Source organism: Cyprinus carpio, chromosome A23, assembly GCF_018340385.1.
Source record: "Cyprinus carpio isolate SPL01 chromosome A23, ASM1834038v1, whole genome shotgun sequence".
NCBI lineage: Eukaryota > Metazoa > Chordata > Actinopteri > Cypriniformes > Cyprinidae > Cyprinus > Cyprinus carpio.
This window is the reverse complement of record NC_056594.1, coordinates 5,596,633-5,618,031: the sequence shown is the minus strand read 5'-3', so window position 1 is coordinate 5,618,031 and position 21,399 is coordinate 5,596,633. Positions and strand designations below refer to the sequence as shown.

Genomic DNA, 21,399 nt, shown 5'->3' with positions numbered 1-21,399 from the left:
CGTTATCTATCTTTAATCACAACGATATGTAAACTACAGCTCCAAAAACACACAGCACGCACACCAGCCCCTGTGAAAAGTTTGTGAAAGTGGCCTGACGTCACACTCCCACAATGCTCGCGCGCCCCATAACTCTGCTGCTGCAGCCTGAGGAGCGCGAGACACTCAGGCCCCGAAAAAAGAAAAATTAGAGAAAAAAATTGGAAAAAATAATAAAACAACAGATCAAGAGGTGAAAGACCGGGGACGGTGGTGTGGGGCTCTCACGGTAGGTTTGCGCTTAGTCGGTGCTGGAATGTGACGGCGGTTCCTTGTGAAATTGACTAATGCGGCGCTGGAAAGTTTTTGGTGGCAACTGCTCGTTTTTTTTCTTCTTTTTTTTTCTGCAAGTCCTCATAATGTAGCTGCACGCTCTGATGTGTGCATGTTTTTTTAATGAGATCCCGATAATTAATACAACTCATTATACCGCTGATCGAAATGGCAGATGATACACGAGTGCTTCATAGCAGCTAATAACATTGTTGATATTTTCTCTCGAGCCGACGTCATTTATTTTAGCCTTATTTTTGTAAAACATTGTTGAGGCTTCGGGTATTTAACTTTTAATTGGTGCACGTTCGCTCGCGCTTCGCAAACTTCTTCGATAAATACAGTGCAGATGGATTTTGTTTACAAACCGATACATTTGCATTTGATCGACCATCGGCTCGACTGTGTCTATTGATGTTCAGTGTGACTTTGGAGCGAATAGTTGAATTTTAAGCAATTTCTGAATATTTCTGTCTCTGCTGTGAACACACACGAGCTGAAGCGCCGTTCCTGTTGAGTTTCAGACACTGGTTTATACAAACGCGTCTGTCTATGAATATTTCACTGCTTGATTTGAGAAAATCACACTTGGGCTGTAAATATACTACTATTTTTGGCTAGTTTGTCTCATACTATATCTCTACTTTCGTGTTGCTATGACTTATCTGCTGCTCGGCATTTGTTTGCCACAGATCGGTTGTTCCTGGGTGGATTGTGACTTTTCTATAATGCCGTCTTGTGTGAAAAAACTGTTTGTTTGTGTATTCCTATCAAGAGGTGCTCAACAAACAAGAGTGTCAAGCTGTGGGTTGAGGTTGTGGGGCACCTTGTTTTAATGCTCATTTACATATGGCTACGTAAGGATCATTAATCGAGTCACTCTGCTGAGAAATTATCACATTATGTTCAATAGTGAGACAAAACACTGTAAACAAATATATCCCACCAAATTGAAAACATAAGTTTAAGTTCTGCATTTAGTTAGAGAGTAAAATCAAAACGGTTCTTCAGTAAAAACTTGAGTGATGAGTTTATTACACTTTTATAACCAAGAAAATATAGTTAAAACTGATCCAATTGAGGACAAATGGCATGTATTGTTGTAACAAGTTCATTGATAGACCGAAATATGTTGTCAGAATGAATAAAACATGTCTAAAATTTTAGTCGCGTATATGCTTATGATATCTACCAATCATCCACCAGTAAAGGTGCAACACCATCCCTACACATTAAACACATGTAGATGTGTGACATCTCTTAAAAAAAAAAAAAAAAAAAAAAATATAGGCCTACCTTAAAAAAATGTCATCCCACTAAAATTGAAAACTTGAGTTTAATTGGTGCTTTAAATATGATATGAAATCAAAGTCACAATCTGCAAGTTTCTTTGACTATTTTGAATATTGTTACTGATAAGAGAAATGCAGTTAAAACAATTGAAGTGTATGAAATTAAAAATAAAATGCAGAGAGGTTGTGAGCAGTTTAAAAATGTGTTTGTTTTTTTTTGCATTGCTCATTGTATTGGTTAAAGTTACAGAAATTGTAATTGAAGTTCATTTGTTTTGCTGTTGTATATGAGCATAATTCACCAGTCAGCTTGATTGCAACACTATAGTCACATATTCAAACACCTGTAGCTGAGTGATATCTTTTTCTCAAATATATGCAGTGATGTTTTAAACATACATTACAGCATGAAAGCTTTTCATTGGCTTTGTCTGATTTTTCTCTTGCTCTTGTGTTGTGCTAAAGTCGTTTTTGTTGCTCTGTGCTTTGAAAATAATCTAAACGAAACATTTCACTTTGGCTGGATTCATTGGATGTATGAGAAAAATGGCTTTCTAACAGTGATTGATAAAGAACAGGTTGCAACGAGCTCTTGTTTGGTGGTTGTGCTCCATCATGGCCATCTACTTCCACTGCCTCGAGCTACATAATAAGGAAATGGAAGTGAGATCGTTACGAGACAGTGCTTTTGTTATTGACATTGCATGTTGAAACGCATATTGTGATGTTGAGACCGTTTAGTTTTTCAGCATTGGCTCTGGTTAGACGGTCTTTTGCTTCTGAGGGTCTTTACAAGGGTTGGACTGATTAATGAGTTTATCTGAGGGTTTGACAAGGGTTTGAGTGAGAAGAATGCAAAAAAAAATATTTCTGGTTATCGTTCCAGCTCAGATTTTGTTGAGCTTGTCATTTTTTGACACATCAATGTAAGTTATTTCAAACGTTTTCCTCCACATCTTTTAAAATAACTCACAATGTTTCTGCTTTGATAGTTTTTTTAGATGTTGTGGGATATTTTAAACAAACGTTTCAGCAGTTTAATTTTCACGTGTTCTCTGAAAAGGCGTCTTACATGCTTGATTCAGTGTGTGAGTTAGAGAGAGAGAGACAGAGCATGTGCATCAAGGGGGGCTTCTCCTCTGAAAACATCCCACAATTCCATGCTCCTCGGTGGGTAACAGGCTGATTATCATGAGAAAGCACATCAGAGGCGTTAATAGGTAGGACAGGCTTTGGAGAGCACAAACGCTACTTAATACCCAGTGTAGAATGGGGATCAGCCCTCATCTGAGTTTTTATATCCTCCACTTATAGTATTGAGGAGTGAACAGGGACGATGCTGTGCCTGAGATTTGTGCCGAGTTATATTAATATACCAATTTATTTTGCTTTATGAATAAAGTGTTTTGTGACAGTAATATGGGCTTGTGGTTCAGTCGATGAGTTTTTTTTGGGGGGGGGCACTGAGGAGTGTTTATGTGGGCAGTATGAACAGTAGCTGACCTGGTCGCCCCATAAAAAAGGGAGGAGAGAAATACAGAGATAAAATTAGGCCAAGTTCACGAGGACTTTACAACTCCTCCGAGCACCGTAACACCAGATTTGATTCTTATCAGAAAATGATTCATGTCAGAACCGACAGAGACATGAAAAATCGTTCATCAGGATTCAATTTTGCGACACCTGTAGACCTGAATGATTGCAGAAATAGAATTTTGCCAGTGGTGTTTTTAAGGCTGCTTAAATATTATTAATTACAATAAATGAAAAACAATGTATTGCATGTTAAATGTGTATTATGGATATTAATTAGTGTAGAAAGTTGTAGAAATGAACTCCAAATATGCTATAAACATTTACTGTGTGTAAAACCCTTTTCGTTTATTAATAAATTTTAAGAGCTGTAATGTATTGTTAAGTCCTCATATATGGTTTTATATTAAAATACTTTTAAAGTTCTTTTTCACATAGAATATGGTAAATTTAGCAGAGATGGTAAACTTATAGTTACAATTTTATGAATATGTCATTAAACAACCAAAAAATTAAGATTGATTATAACAATGATAATGTGCAAATTAATAATATATTTATAATGTCCCATTGACAAATATTGTACTTTCACAAAGATTTTGACCTTAAAATGTAAAATTTGTTAATTTAAATTAAATCATTCTCCGAAACTGATTCAAATCTGTTTGGATTGTACCATAAGCATTTTTTTGTCAGGTAACCTAAAAATTTGGTTCATGTTGTAACATCTAAATTAAGTTTTATTCCAGCCAAAAAAATTTAAAAATGTATGACAATAGTTTTAATGCAAAAAAAGCAAACTATTTAAATCTTTCAGATAGAAGTCATGTAGCTCCTTAAGGCAACAAAGTGGCATAGTTTTGTTTTTAAAGTGTGGAAAATCATAAATTTAATTGTTTATTATGGATTTCTTAGTCTGAATCTACATATTTGATGCATTTTACACTATCCTTAAACATTTCTGAAGTATGTATTTTCCAGAGGTGGAAAGTAACGAATTACATTTACTCGCGTTACTGTAATTGAGTAGCTTTTTTGTGTACTTCTACTTTTTAAAGTAATTTTTAAAATCTGTAATTGTACTTTTACTTAAGTATATTTTGTTTGAAGTATTGTACTTCGCTATATTTTAAAACACATTAATTACTGAGAAAAAAAAAAAAAAAAAAAAAATATTGCTCCCTGGAAACTACTGCAGTAAATAATGGGCAGGGGGCAAACTGGTGCTAAAATCACAAGAAAGATGCTGACGGACAAAACAGGGGTTAGTGGTGCAGACACCGCTGAAAACGAAACCCCGTCATATTCTGAAGTTGAACTCGAAGGAAATGAAGTGAACCCCTGGCCATATTTATGCTCTATTATGCAGTGTAAACTGTGCTTGCCTAGGGAGACCAAACTAGCAGCTTATAAAATCTCATCAACCCTTCGCAAGCGTGTAGAGGTAAGCTTAATAACTGCATCGTTGCACTTGCATTGGTGGTTAAAATGAAGCTTTGACATTTTAGCAAGAGGTTTTGCACAAATTAGCCAAAAAGACAGTGGTGCGGAGTGTGCGATATATATCGTCTGCGATAATATCATAATTGTTGTTTTAATGATGTGCGCGCGCATTTATAGTGCGTTCTTTCACTGTGTGATTCAGTCTGCTTAAATGCATTTAGAATGATCACAAAATTGAAGATATAGGGGCAGAAAATTTACATATTTATATCATTTAATATAGTAAATCAAAATCACACAAAGAATGCCTTCTTTTCCTCTAAAAATCATCATGATTATATATATATATATATATATAATTTTTATTTTTTCTACAACAAAAAATAATTCCAAACACAGCCACCAAAGCACAGTGTTTCATTCCTGAATGAATCAACCGTTTAAATGATTCGGTTCAATCGCAATGACTCACTTATTAACAGTGACTTGCTGACACATACTGGCCATTTTAATTTCACATTTAAAGTATCGTTTGATTTTTTTTTTTTAATAATTAATTTCTTATCATTTCAAATGAGTATTCATAGCTGCATTTGTAGCTGATCAAAAACATATTCATGCATTTGTAACTGCAGGTTAAATGCATTCTTGTCCTGCACTAAACAGTGTGTAAATACATCTAAATGCCACTTCCAATGAAGCTTCTGCATTTCCTCTGCATTGAAGTGATGAGTTTGTTGATACTGATTTGCCTGGTAACAGCCCAAATGTCTTATTATTCTAAATAACTGATTCCTTTAATTAAAAACAACTAGTTTGAGATTAATAAGCCTATCCCAGGGGTGTCAAACTCAGTTACTGGAAGGCCGTAGCCCTGCAGAGTTTAGTTCTAACCCTGCTCCAGCACACATATCATGTAGTTTTCAAATAAGCCTAAATGATCAGATTAGCTGGATCAGGTGTGTTTAATTAGGGTTATATCTAAACTGAGCAGGACTGTGGCCCTCCAGGAACTGAGTTTGACACCCTTGCCCTGTCCCATTTTTGCCTCCCTCCCACTGTTAAAATGTAACTAAGTAATTTTTACTCTGAGTAAGTTTTAAATGAGCTACTTTTTACTTTTACTTGAGTAGATTTTTAGACTGGTACTTTTAATTTAACACAAATAAAATTCATTAATGTAATGGTACTTTTACTTGAGTAGAATATTTTTGTACTCTTTCCACCTCTGGTATTTTCACTTCGCTCATCAATGATATGCATATGATGTAGCACAAAGAAAGAAGATAAAAATTAAAGAAAGGAAAATAAAGTTTTAAGGGACTAAACTGTATGTTAGAGTACAGAACAGCGTACAGAGGGGGAATCAAGCAACAATTTCACCAATGGCAAATCCAAGCTCAATAACTGCAGGTGAAAGTGCCATCAAGTAAACCGAACAAAGAGTAATAGATAAGAAACCCACACATAAATAGTCCATGTGTTAATACATGCTAATGTTCTTGACAGCTTTGCAAAACAAGTCCAAACATAAAGTACACATGCCACACACACCGCAACCAAGTCGCACACGCACAAGAAAAGAGTGTCTTTTTTTTTCTTTTTGCTGGCACTCATTCTGACTGCACTTGAAGTATGCCGCGCCTTTAGATAGTAAGACGACGCTAGATGTTTGAAACACATAGCGCCACTGTACATGAGTAGAGCTGTGCCTTTGAAAGCAGCCAGCCAGGTGTAGCTTTTCAAGGCCCGAGTCTATCCATCACTGAACACCACTTATGCTGCAACCCCTCCTTCTCTTCCTTCAGATCCCCCTCGTCCATTTTTCCACCCCAAAGATGGGTCTTCTTCCTCTCCGGGCTACTTTCTCACTCATTTACTGTCTCTCTGCTATCTTTGTTGTGAATTTATTGTCTTTGTTCAGGAAATGAACTGTTTTTATTACTGTGTAGTAAATTTGTAATGTCTTGAATGTGATTACACTAATATGCTCTGTTAAGAAATATGTTATAATGGGTTCTGTAAGTAAGTAAAAAAAAAATTGTCAGAAGCTGCCATTAAATAATATATCATATTGGAAGCTCACTAGAAATGCTGAAAATGATCCCACACTAATAAACAGTTACATTAAGCAGCTATTTCTACCTGATCAAACTCTTAAACTTGGTTTTGTGTAACAATTAGATTTAGATCAATAATATTTTTTGAATTGGTTGAATTTAGGTATTACCACATTAAAAACTCTGGTTTTCTGTGAATCTTTCAAGTGTCAGGAACTGAGTTTGATGCACAAATATAAATAAAAAAAAGTCAAAGTTTTTACATGAGATAATGATCGAGAAATAGAATTAAAATCAAAATATATGAGATTCAAGCACTCATTTATCCAAAGCAACATCATCCAACAGCGACACCAGGAAGGTTCAGAGGAGGGCAGTGTCTTTTGAGCTTGTTGTGTTTTCATTGAGATTGTGAGGAAGAAAAGGTGAATTACAGGCGTAAAAGTCACATGACAAGAGGCGGTGCTTCTGTGTCACTGTGATTGGCTGATCACTATGCACACCTATCATTTGCACAACTGTTCTTGGCTGGTTGATTCATGAATGACCATCCAGTCGGACAGCTTGACTTTTTACTAACATCTCAAACGACAAATAAAAACGAGCATAACATCATGACCTGTAATAAATTGCATAAAAATGCTTATTCATCAGTATTCATTATCATTAGCAGTAGTCTTCAGTCTTCAGCATGATGCTGTTTACTTCTGCATGAGCTGTTCTTGATTAGTATGAATATGAGAACTCTTTGTACGACACTAAAAGGCTGATAAAATGTAAATCTGGGGGAATGGATTTGACGGTAAATTATAACAGTATGAGAAAACAAACAATCAAAAACAGTCATATGGAAAGGATGTGAAATAAGATAAACTTTATGAACCGCAAACGGATACCACAGCGCTCACAGACACATAGTCATGTACTAAGAACCCAAAAGACCTTGAGCGTGATTAGATGACTCAGTCACAGAGAGGAAAAAGAAAGCTGTATGATGAGGGAGAGAGTCACAGAAGAGGGCTGCAGGAACACATTTGTGAGTCACATGCTTGTTTCAGTTGTATCTCACACATATTAAAGACAGGTAATGTAAAAACAGCAATGTTTTGATTTAGAGGGAGGGATTGTTTAGTTGTGTATTGATGTACTGTGTAAGTGCTGGTCAGAAGTAGTTATTCAGTGAGATGTCAGGTGTTTTCACTAGTTACTCGTTCTCTGCAAGTGAAGAAGGAAAAAGAGAGTTGTGTATGCTATGATTTGATTGGTATAATGAATTATAATGGCAATCAAACAAACATTTACAATAAGAAGCTGGTATGCGACGCCCTAACTTGCATTGTTTCTTAATTTTCTTATGCATTAACTATAATTATTAAGTTTACTATTAACTGAACTATACAGAATAAGGAAAAATTGCATCAATGAAGTATTTACACATGAGAAAATGGTCAGATTTTAGATTGGGGAGCAATTAACTGATTATTAATTATTATTTTTTACCTCAATAAACTCCTAATTTGCTGCTTATTAATAGTTAGTTGTTAAGTTTGGGTATTGGGTTAGACTAAGGGATATAAAATATGGTCATGTAGAAGGCATTAACATGTGCTTTAGAAGTGCTACTAAACAGCCAGTATGCTAGTAATATGCATGCTAATAAGCATCTAGTTAATAGTGAGAACTGGTCACTAAACTAAAATGTTACTGAGAAAATTAATAACATTTTTGAATTATTGTTGAGCATTAAGTCTTAAGCAAATTACTCATTTCTTGAAAGCTGTATGACTTAAATATGTTAAATTAAAGTAATTATTTACTTAAACATGTTTACTTAATATACGTTTAATGCTTAATATATTTTGTATTGTTTATCATTTTCAGAGTCTTGTATTATATTTAATATGAGTGGTTCAAAACCAAAGGTCAATTTTGTTATTATTGTTTAAATGAAGTTTTTACCTAAACTATGCCAAAAACCAAAAAATAGCCTATTGAATATTTGTTATATTCTCTCTCTCTTTCTCTCCCTACTTTAGCTGCTTCCATTAGGGGTTATCACAGTGGAAATATTATATTTTATATTTTCTATATTAATTGTATTTTTATTTTGTTTAATGAGCGGAAAAAGCGAAGTCAGTTTTTTTTTCATCAACCATCTAATGTTTAAAATATTATTTTGTTGTTGTTGTTATTTAAACAAGGCTTTTACCTAAGAGAAGCCAAAACCCTTCTTTCTCCTTTCTTTGCTTAATTGAAGTACAATTTTCATCAAATTATTATATATGAAAGGTGATAATTTTATTTAGTGTCATTAGTATTAGTATAAGTATGAGTATAGTGTCATTAGTGATACTATTGTATTTAGTATCATAGTCTCTTGATGTATTCTGGGGCTTTATGAATGAAACTACAATCTTTCATTTGGTCTATAAGGGACAATTTCTGCCAAATATTTTCTTATTTCTCTCCCACTCATTCACTTTGTGAAGCTCTGTAAATCGGCTTTATGTTTCTGGAGCTCTGCCCACAGCTCTTCGTTAATGTGTGTGTTTTTACTCCAGGTTTTCATGCTGCTATAATTTGGCTTCCTGACGTGGGACCTGTGTGCAAAGTGCATGTTTGTGTGAGCAGCTTAGTTTGTGAGTGAAACTGAAAATCAGAGAGCCTGTTTGAACAGGAGCTAATTAAAGTTGTAGATGGATTTCTGGTGATATAATATGAGTTTGATGGAGAAATGTTTCCTGGCAGCACATGAGAGCGACGTCTCGTTGTGTGCGGCCGGTCAGGTGTGTGGTCCACCGAATCCATTGTTAAATTTTCAGCTGGAACTGAGAGAAGAATCACTAGAAGATCTTGGTGTCTGTATTCACTCAGAAAATATATGAGTAGAGGAGGAAAGAAAAATAATGAAAGGAATCATGTATCATGATGTGACTACTTTATGCTCATGCATATTACCAAAGCTCCGCAATTGCTTTCACTGTCTCTGTTACACTTAGACAGACAGAATAAGCTGTCTGTTTATGGAAAATGCTTCAGTTCTCTCACTCTAAATGTGATTTTTTTTTTTTTTTTTTGGCATTTTTTGATAAACAATTATCAAAAATGGTAAGCACAGTAATAGAAATATATCTTTAATCAGTATATACTGCAAAAATGTAGTGATAGGGAGAAATAAGGGCCAGTAATGGTTATAAAAATAACTGTACTGAGATTTTTAGGTTTAAAATGTACTTGACGTGATAACATCTAAATGAATTGGTTTTATTGCAGTCAGCAATGACTATGACTGAATCATCCTGACTGTCATTTTCAAGAAAAAATGCTTCTAAATGCAACTACTGCACATTTTCCAAAATGCATTAAATTTTTATATATATGCTATTATATTATATATATATATATATATATATATATATATATATATATATATATATCTAATAATATATATATATATAAAATAAAGCAGTAATATTTAATATGAAAAGTAATTTTTAAGGGACAGGACAGGTAGAAATAGAATGTGTACATTTTCAAAACTGCACAAAAGTAAAATAAAAAGAATACAATATGCATTCAAGAACAACTTGAATGTCACGATCAACAGTATTCAAGTCAAATATTATATTTAATATAAAGTCCTCAAATGTAATTTTCAAGGATCAGGACAGGTAGAAATCACTCGAGATAACAGCTGCACATTTTCAAGACTACATGAAAATCCTAATATAATAAAAGTGTTTTAATTAAGGTGTGCAGCTCAAAAATGAGTTTTTCTGCAGCAGATGCTCCACAGTAACACTCGCATTCATCCTTTTCGGACAATCTTAAAAAATATGTGGTATCTCCCTCCCTTCCTTCCGTGTTTTCTCAGGCAAACCACAGCTCACTTCAGCGGCAACATAGCAAAATTGTAGATGCTGATTTCCTCTCAAAGGGATAGTGAGAGAAAAGAGGAGAAAAGGAGAGAACAAAGGGAAAGAAATGAAAAAGAGAGCGAGAGAGAAGCTCTGGTGTTAACAAATGACCTCTGTTGCTTGCTTTCTTCCTTTCTTTCACTCTCCCTCCCTCTCTCTTCCTCACAAAGTCCAGAACAACAACAACAGGAGGAGAGAGAGAGAGAAATGAAAGTAGAGAGAGGACTGTGGGTCTCTTTCTGTGTGCCCTCCAGTGGCAGCGTGAAGTTTTCAGTTTGATTGAAGGGCCCTTTTCTCTGCTGTGTGGTGTGAAAGCTGTCCTAATTGAATGATAAAGTGGCCCGAGATGGAGTCCAGTGAATAGGCAACAATACACAGCCTGTGTGTGGTAGAGGGTTTTTTTTGGTTCTCTTCCAGGCCACTCTCTCTCTTTTTCTTTCTCTCTCACTCTCTCTCTCTCTCTCTCTCTCGCCCTGCTGTGAGTGGGGGTCCCATTATCGAGCACTCTGCTAGATTTGGTCACATGACTCCTCCCTGCCCGCACACCCAGCCCCTCCCTCCCCTGCCGAAGAGTGGCCAATCAGGCGGCAGCAGGGATATTTCTCAGCGACCATGTGGTTGAATGCCCTCATTTAGCGAGCAGCTGACTCACAGCACATGTCTTTCTCTATCAAACACTTTGCCTGCCGGACGCTGGCGAGGGAGAGAATTCCATGTCCGTACACTTTCATCGTATGCGGTAAACAGTCCAGACTGGCTCTTCTTCGGGTCTAACTGCAGTGGGACTGTATCCGCTCTATTATGTTTAATCAGAGGCAGATTCATCTTTTGATTCGATCGCTAATAATATAACACTGCTCAGGATGCAATTATTGTCTAGTTCACTGGCGGGTCACTAGCTGATCTTAGAGGGTAACACTTTTAGTGTTATACCTATTACATGTTATTTATATTTATCTGCAGTTACTAGATCCTTTATTTTTATCATGTAACCATCCATTAGAGTTTGTTTATGCAGATGTTCTGCTGCAACTGTAATTTATATTAAAAAAAGAGACTAAATTTAATTTATAAATTAATTTTTATAGCACAGGTTTGGGTTAAGGAATCTTTGCGGTGTTAAAATGATTGATGCGATTTTTCCCTCAGATTAAAGACTTAAAGAAGATGGAATCCAAAGGGCAATAAACTAAAATAAAAAAATAAGATCAAACAAAAAACTGATGTGCCTCTAAGAAAATTCCACTCGATCCAAATTTGATTATTTTTGTCATCTTTCAAGGTTTCTACATCATTTGTAATATTCTTGGAAGCGGTTTGTATCGTCTATTGAAATTTTTTGTAAATTCACTAGATTTTTTGACCCAGCTCTGTTCAGTTTGTACTGTCAAATAAATGTAGGGATATATAATTGTTTATTTACATGGACAGTGTCTTCATGAATGTTACAGTAACTGTGTGCTGCTGCCTTGCTGGGGTCTGTTTACACATTAGCTCTTTCTCTCTTTAGCATACAGAGCTGATCTGTTAGGTTAGCAAATACAAGCACAATCTGAGAATTTGTATTTTGTGTTAATGAGTACATGAGATTAGTGTCAATTGCAAATTTTTCCCCTTAACACACAGACAAATATACCTGGAATTGTTTGGTATAAGAATAATGCACGTGTGACAATACACAGTAAGATTATTATGATAAAGAAAAATGAATACTTTTATTCAGCAAAGATGCATAAAATTGGACAGTTTTGTTACAAAATATTTTTTATTTCAAATAAGTGCTTTTGTGATTTTGAAATGTAGAGTAATTGTCTTGAGTAGGTCTGTTTTCCTTGAGTTGTTCTCTGTCTAAAGCAGGTCTTTAGCATGCCCATTTCTTGACTCTACTCAACTTCCTTACCATGCTCTTGTTGAACTTCCTCTGCTGCTAGTGCCACTAGCATTGCAGATCCTTCCTCTCATTCAGCTGTTGTCCACCTTGATGTCGTAAATGTCTGGTGTAGGTTGTGGAAAGTCAGTCTCATAAGTTTCAGGCATTTGTACCTGTTCAGCTTCATCAGACATTACAGTAGTCTAAGTTAACCATTGGTTTTCAGCACCCTGCACTGTAAGAGAAACGCTCTGACCCTTTTTATAAACCACTTTAAACCCTGTTTCCTGCTACACTATAAATGTGTTGCTGTCTTGCAGGTTTCCTCTGAGCCTTTCCTGAGACATTTATTTTTTTTTCATATAGAATGACCAACAAGGCTGTGCGCCATTCAGAGTTGAATTTAGTGTGCAGTTAAATTCCATTTCAGTTTTGAATGAATGGTTCACACAAGAGTGAAAACTTGTTGAAACTGTACTCACTCTCAGGTCATCCAAGATGTAGATGAGTTTGTTTCATAATCAGAACAGATATGAAGAAATTTAGGATTACATCACTTACCCACCAGTGGACCCTCTGCAGTGAATGGGTGCCGTCAGAACGAGACTCACAATAATCACAGTAATCACAGTAAACATCACAATAATCCACAGCTAATCAAGTCCATTAATTCATGTCTTGTGTGTGTTTGTAAGAAATATAACCATCAAGACATTTTAACTTTAAACTGTCGCTTCTGGCTAAAATCCACAAAAGTCCAAAATCCATAATAACACTTCCTCCAGTGAAAAGGTCCATCTCCTGTTGTCCTCTCATATCAGTTTTGAACTGTTCGCTTGTGAACGGTTCTTGTTCTGCGTATATTTCTCTCTGATTCAAACTTTTTCACTGGAGAAAGCAATATTTAAAGATGTTAAAAACGTCGTGATGGATTGGTTTATTACAAACAGCTTGTGAATTATTGTGATGTTTTTATCAGCTGTTTGGGCTCTCATTCTGCAGAGGGTCCATTGGTGAGCAAGTCATGTAATGTTAAACTTCTCAAAATCTGTTCCAATAAAAAAAACAAACTCAGCTACATCTTGGATGACCTGAGAGTGAGTACAGTTTCAGCAAATTTTAATTTTTGGGTGAACTATTCCTTTGTTAGATTTAAATTAAGGTAGCACACAGGATACACAATTGCAGTTGTAATGAAGTAGATAGACTTTTACAGAGGATCATCTCCTCCTTCTGTTCCTGGTGCAGTGCCAGGTCCATGCAGCCTTGCATCCATGTGCAACAGGTGTGAATAAACATCGAAGTAGTCCTATATAAACCTCCTGCTATAGCCTGCAAATCCTTGGAAGGACACGAGGTCCTTGATATTTCTGGGTCACGGCCAGGTAGTAAGGGTGGAAATCTTTTCAGGACCTGTCTCCACTCCATTCCTCAAAACCACATAGCCAAGATATTTGACTAATGTCCAACAGTATGGCATGTCTCAGTGGACAGTTACATTCTTTCAGTGTACTGAATCCTCAAAACAAGCAATTCTATATCCCTAGACAAACATGGCACTGGCAGAAGAGACTAAAATGTTTAAAGATTCATGCTGTTCAGCTCTGCATCAGATTGTTCAGTCACATTTGTCGGTGTCATGAAGGCAGATTTAATGTGGGTTGTTTTCACTAGATTTATCTTCACTACTTTTATCTACATCTATGAAATGGAAGCATTGACTGTGCCGAGGGACTTTCCTCAAAGTTACACAGCTATAAGTCTTTTATTCTCTGTCTGATTGTTTGATTGAACATCTGAAAGTCTACACCTAGCTAGCGTGAGAGCTTCTTTAGAGTGAAGTGCGTAATTATGTGGTCACTAATGTGTCACATAATATTTCTTTAAGGTGAGGCACAATTTGACCACCTGAACTTTCCATTTCTAGTTTCCAGTTGAGAAGTAAGCTGCACTTGACCCTCGTGACAGTTTTGACACTTGAGTAAGTTGAATGTGTTCAGTAAGATATGATCAGCTCATCATAGGGTGATAAGAGTTTGGCAATTACAGTTTGTTCACACGTTTATGCATGAACTTTACTCACTGTTCTTTATGTGCATTCCTTTTTTTCTTCTCACTTTCCGGTTTTGTGTATCAGAGTCTTGTCAGGTGCAGCTGCAGTACAGTACACAACACAACACACATCCTCTCTTGGGTTAAACATGGACATTGGTTAAATTGAGCAGAAGACCTACTAAACAGAAGAGATGTCACAGAGCGAGCTGTCAGTGTAAAGAAATGTGACAGGATGTTAAATGATTTCACTTAAATATTTAAGTAAACTCTATAGCATCATCTAATTTTTTACATTTTTCAACACTGTAGTTAGTTTGTTCATATGCATTACCATTCAAAAGATTTTTTCAAAGAATTCTCTTATGCTCACCAAGGCTGCATTTATTTGATCAACAATACAGTAAAACACTAATATTGTGAAATATTATTACAAATTAAAATAAGTTTTAATAAATTTAAAATGTATTCCTGTGATGGCAAAGTTGAATTGTCAAGAAACATTTATTTTTTTCGCTATCAGTGCTGCAATCAGTTTAAAAGAACGTTTATTGAAATTTGTTGTTAGTGTGTGTGTGTGTGTGTGTGTAAATATTTAAAAGCCTTTGCTGTCACTGTTGATCAATGTAATATGGCCTTGCTGAATAAAAGTATTAATTTCTTTCTGGGGGAAAAAATTGTTAATACACGTCGCTTTCTGCTAGATATGGCTAAGGTCTCTTTTTCAATGTGAGTCTGTGGAATTTTAATTTTTTTTTTTTAACAATGTTTTTGCCTGTTGTTTGCCAGGCAGAAGTCATTAAGTTAAATCACATCTCTCCTCAGCAGGGCATGTGATTTGAAGTTTCGTTCATGCCCACAGCACAAATCTTGCAACCTCATGAAGTTCAGTGAATGTCCATAGAACTGTGCATAGAACTGTGTGACAGAGTGGCTACTTTGAAGAAGATATTTATGATTTAAAAAAAAAAATATACGTACAAATAAAAGCTGTGAATACAAGTGTACTATATATAAAGGTCTTGGTATTCCCTACTTTATGGGTATCAAAGATCCCCACATTGAGTAAATTCTGAACTTGTGGGGACATATTTTGGTCCCCATGAGGAAAACAGCTAATAAATCATATAGAATAAGTTATTTTTTTTTGTTTGTTTTTGTGAAAAAGTTTTTGTGTGAAGGTTAGGGTAAGGGTATAGAAAATATAGTTTGTACAGTATAAAAATCAGTATGTCTATGGAATGTCCCCATAAAACATGGAAACCAGTGTGTGTGTGTGTGTGTGTGTGTGTGTGTGTGTGTGTGTGTGTGTGGGTGTGTGGGTGTAGGTTAATGTTGAATTGAGCAAGACTGAGGCAGCAGTCTGTTAACTATTTCACCGTTCATGTGAAACCCAAACCCTTTCAGCACATAGTGATCAAGCCACACACACGCACGCACACAAACACACACGCAGGCTAACAGAAAGACATTCTCCCCCTCAGTGCTCCGTTACACTCTATTGTGGGCACACACTTTTATTCAATTTTTTCCATAACATCTCCCCACAATAGACACTTGTTTTTTTTTTTTTTGTTTGTTTGTTTTTTTTATGACTGAAACGATACAGATTATTTTAATGCTGAAGTGTCTGATAATAATTATGCAATCTGATTTTTGTGTGTATATATATTGCATATATATATAATTTATATAAATTATAAAATTTATAAATTTTAATTTTATTTAATTTACAATTTTAAAATAATTATAATGCATCTAATAATAATTTGTATTTTCATCATCATCATTATTATTATTATTGTTGTTATTATTAAAAATAATAAATATAAAAATCGAAATATCAAAACATTAAAAATGTGCAACATTTACATTTATTCTATTTATATAATAATAATAACGATGATGATAATAATAATAACAGCAATAATCAATATTCCTCATTAATATATAATATTATTATTATATACATAGGTATTTTACATTTTTATAATTTGTATTATTATTTTGTAATTTATAATTTTGTGTTATTCTTAATAAGGTTTATTTTATTGTAATATACATTTGACACATGCACATATATATATATATATATATATATATATATATATATATATATATATATATATATATATATTATATATATATTTTTTTTTTTTTTTTTTTTTTTTTTTATTGCATTATCATTTTTAATGGTAACAGTTTAGCATAGGGACCGTACCAATTCTCACAGTTAACTAGTATTACTAGCATACTGGCTATTTATTAGTGCTTATAAAGCACATATTCTGCATCCTTAATCCCAATACCCAAACTACATTACTTACTATTAATAAGCAGTAATTAGGAGTTTGAGGCATAAGTTGTAGTTAATAGTTAGTTAATAGTGAGAATTGGACCTTAAAATAAAGTGTGACTTTTTAATAATAATAATTGTAATAAGAATTTCTACTTTATTCTACAGTTTTAAGTATTAAAAGTTCCTTCTTTTAAGGTATTTGTGCATGAAAAGGAATTTATCTGCATGCACACATACACATGCACACAATCACGCAGCTCAGCGTTTGTGGTGTTGATTGGTGGGTGTAGGTAGTGGGCTGGAAGACCACCCCGGGTTAGACGGCCATTGAAGGGAGAACAAGTGTTTTTAGCTCCGGGGAAAGAGAGAATAGTTGAAGAGAGAGCAGCGTCTTAATGAATAACTGCTCTGCCTCGGTGTCTTTCACCTCACGGCCTACGGGGAGTCCTCCCCCCGACACACACACATCGCTCTCTTTCTCTCCACGGCCCTTTTTTCTTTCTCTTTATCCTCATGCAAGGATTTTCATTGCACATCAGTACGGCAAACTCGTGGACCAGAGCTTTGTTGCCTACATCAATACGCACATCTTTATGTGTGTGTGAGCGAGGAGGGGAGCTGTAATGCATAGCTGATCTCTATCTGTCATCAGAGAAGCTGCAAGAGATTCCTTATGGAAGGGCCCCACCTCACTGCATCACAATTCATGCTTGTTCTTCTCTGATAATAAGTCATCAAATATCTGCACTGGTGCCTCTGGTGCAGACCCTGGTTCAACCAGAAGCTCAGTTTTACACACACAGAACAGGACTTGTGTCTGCTGAGATCTCTGAAAACAATTTGCTTTGAGACAAAAAGTGATATATGGCCATAGAAATTTGTTGACCTGTGTCTGTTTGTTGACCGAGTGAGATTTCTTTTATTGTTCTATTGTGGATGTGAGTTTGTAGTTTGTATATCAAATGTGGTGAGACCCTGAATATCTTTCTATTTCTACTTAGTCCTTGTAAGTTCTACCCAAAAACAAGCATACAGCATGTGCAGTGTAGTCTGATTCATGAACACGTGACTTTGAGCTGCTTCTTTTAATCAAATGTTCAGAAAGATTCACTGATTCCAACTGGTAAGTTAAAGTCAGTGGGATGAATGCTGAATCAACATGTGACATATTCACTGAACTGTATCTCGAACAGAAGAACTTGTGAAAACTGTGGGGCAAGGTTAAAAGAAACTAAAACTATATATATATATATATATTTATATATATATATATATATATATATATATATATATATATATATATATATATATATATATTTGAATCACTTAAAACTAATGAAACATTTACAAAATAAATATAATATAAAATATTTAAAAAATAATTATTTCAGCTAGTTGCCACGTTCAACTATATGTAGTAAAATAACTGAAACTGAACTAATGAAACTTAAAAAAAAAAAAAAAAACGAATTAAATGGCAAAAACTGAATACAATTACTAAACTAATAAAATGACTAAAACTGGAAAAAGTTAAAACTATATAGACATATAAAAAAACAAAAACACACCATAAAATTACTAAAACTGAAATAAAAATTAGTAAAGGCTATATAGACATATAAAAATGCATAAAACAATGAAAACACCATAAAATGATTAAAACTGAAAAATAGTAAAATGAACTATATAGACATACTACAAAAACTAATATAATGACAAAAACATGGCATAAAACTACTTAAACTGAAATAAAATTAGTAAAAACTATATAGACATATTAAAAAACTAATAAAATGACATAAACACATCCCCTTTAAATGTTGCTAATTTATAGTGTGTCATATCCTTATGAAAAGGTGTTATGCTTGTAGCTTTACACCACCATTAAAATAACAGTACTGTGTGAAGAGGCTTCTGAATCAAAGAAAAATCTAAATATAAAAACCAATTCAAAATATTACCAAAAATTATATTAAAAGTAACAAAAATATAATAAAATTCATCATAATCAATTTAGGACTAAAATGTGTGTGTGTTGTGATATGTAGTTAATGACTGAACTAATAATTATATATCTATGTTTTCATGATCCTAAAAGTCATCACAGCCAATATTATCAGTTTAGGACTAAAATGTGTGTGTGTTGTGATCATGTAGTTAATGACTGAACTAATAGCATGCCTATATATTTAGTATAGTAGGATTAAAGCATATATATATTATTTTTATTTAGGACTAAACTAATATATAACTATATATATCTATATATATATATATATATATATATATATCTATATATATATATATATATATATATATATATTACATCATAATACAACATGTGAAAATTTTATTAGATAATATTGCATAAAAATATAACTTCGCCTGATTCCAAGAGTGCTGATATACAGTCCAGCAGCACTGGGAGTTTTCTCTGTTTGTTTCACTCCACTTGTCTGTATTACTCAGCATTTCATATCGGTGTGTGTGTGAGCGGAGTGGAGCTGACTCTCACATCCTAAACAGCCTCTCTGATGAGATATTGTTTGGATTATGAATGTGTCTATATCACTGTTCCACAAGCACACGTCTGCCATCCTGCAGCGACTGTCATTTCTCTGACAGAGCGTCCGGCGGTGAGATGCAGAAACTGATCACGTTTGGAAAGAAATGTGAGGAATGTGTTCTGCCCTGCCACCAGTTTCAGAGCCTGTTTATGCAGGAATGTTATTTTTACAACTTTCACTCTCCCCTCCTCCTCGTCTCTCCTTTACTGCACATCCTTCGAAATACAGACGGGAAAGGAGGGAGGGGTGGGCTCTCCTGCAGTAAACAAAAAAAGAGCTAACTTTGGAGTTGATTGACGGAAAAACTGAAAGAAAGAGAGGTCTATTGTAAAGTGTTGCAGTTATCTGTAAACAAAAGGGTTGTTGCAGCAATTCCTGTTTTTTTAAGCGGCGCTTACGAAGCTTAACTTAGAGATTGTTTGTTGCTGACCGCATCTGAAAGAGAAAAAGAGAACTAAGGGAGAGAAGATACAGAGAGCAGATTTTAGTGTGCATATTTTCATGTCATTAAAATAAAATCTGCACTTGTTTGAAACACTGTTTGATTAGAGACGTCTAAATAGCAGTTCAGATGTTTCTGTGAGTGAGTAATTAATTTTTATTGGCAGCTTTAACTCGTAAAAGTAAAAAGTACAATTTAGAGGTGATTAAAAGTTTGCACAAGTTTACGATTAAAGGTTTAAGCAACACAACAGTTTCGACATCAGGTTATTTCAATTACTTGTGATGCCATGGTTCTAGTTTTTTTTTTTTTTTTTTTTTTACTTAAACTACTTTCAAGTTTTAACTGGTTTCTTGCAATGTAAATATAAAGCTTAAAGGATATTGTGTGTGAATATGTTTATATATACACTACTGTTAAGAAGTTTGGGGTTGATAAGATTTTTTTATGTTTTATGATTTTTTTTATTTTTTATGATTTTTTTAAGTCTGTGCTGCTCAGCAAGGCTGCATTTATTTGACCAAAAATTCAGCAAAAACAGTAATATTGTGACATGTTATTACAATTTAAAATAACTGTTTTCTATTTGAATATATTTAAAAATGTAATTCATTTCAGTGAAGCAAAGTCTTAAGTGTCACATGATCCTTCAGAAATGTTTATGCGGATTTAGTGCTCAAGAAAACCTTTCTTATTATTATCAGTGCTTATCAGCATGTTTTTTTTTTTAGACTTTTTGATGGTAGTGTATAATTTTTATTTTCACAATAAGCCAATAAGAACACATTTTTTAGACTTTTTGATGGTAGTGTATAATTTTTATTTTCACAATAAGCCAATAAGAACACATATTTGGGAAACAAAATCATGACAGGTATTGTTCACGTTTTTGTTACTGGTGCAGTTTTACAAAGAAATAAGAAGTAGCTCATCTAAAGCATCCTGTCACAAATATGCAATCGGGAAAAAAGTAGTTTAAACCAAAATGTTGTTTAATAAAAATAATGAAAAATACCAGTTGATTTTGGACTGCGTTGTTAATTTTAGCAGTTAATACTCCGTGTCTGTAACAGTAATTTTAGGAAGAGCATGAGGGAGAATGCTAAACGATTGACAGAATGAAAGAATAAACGAGTGATTGAGATATAAAGCAGAGACATTAAAATGCTCTAATAGAGAGAAATGTCTGAGGGATGCGGTAGGGAGTGGGGAGAGTGCGGGAGAGAGAGGAAGAAAGTTGGCACGTTGCCATCTGGCAGGATGCCTGCTGTTCTGGAGCTCTGTGTCACCACCAGGACTCCCTGCCAGAAGGGGTTTCCCCTGACTCACCTCTACTCACACACACACACACACACACCCCATTCACAGTCACGTCAACATCAACCCACAATGTGAACCCCACATACACTAGAGCTACATATAAAACCCGAAATATCTTTAACCTCTGATCTATCTCCACCATGCTCTGGCTTTCTGCCCTCAGATCACCTGCTTATTTCCATTTATGTGGAAACCAAAAAGCCTCAGGGTTTCATCCTGTCTTAAAGTTGTGTTTCGGCATTCACAAGGGGAATCCCTGAGGAAATCAGAAAGGCATCTGGCAGCGATGTCT

General features: G+C 34.6%; 2 protein-coding genes across 2 annotated transcripts in view; one reads left to right on the top strand and one right to left on the bottom strand.

Moving 5' to 3' along the window:
* Positions 1-21,399, bottom strand: part of LOC109050245 (sterile alpha motif domain-containing protein 10-like) — an 890,290-nt gene that overhangs the window by 445,367 nt on the left and 423,524 nt on the right. The gene's annotated exons all lie outside the window — the stretch shown is intronic.
* The window catches only part of LOC109048367 (zinc finger protein PLAGL2-like), a 36,854-nt gene continuing 15,526 nt past the window's right edge, over positions 72-21,399 (top strand). The window contains exon 1 of the mRNA XM_019066054.2: positions 72-268. The gene's annotated coding sequence lies outside the window, so the exon portion shown is untranslated. The remainder of the gene's footprint in view (positions 269-21,399) is intronic.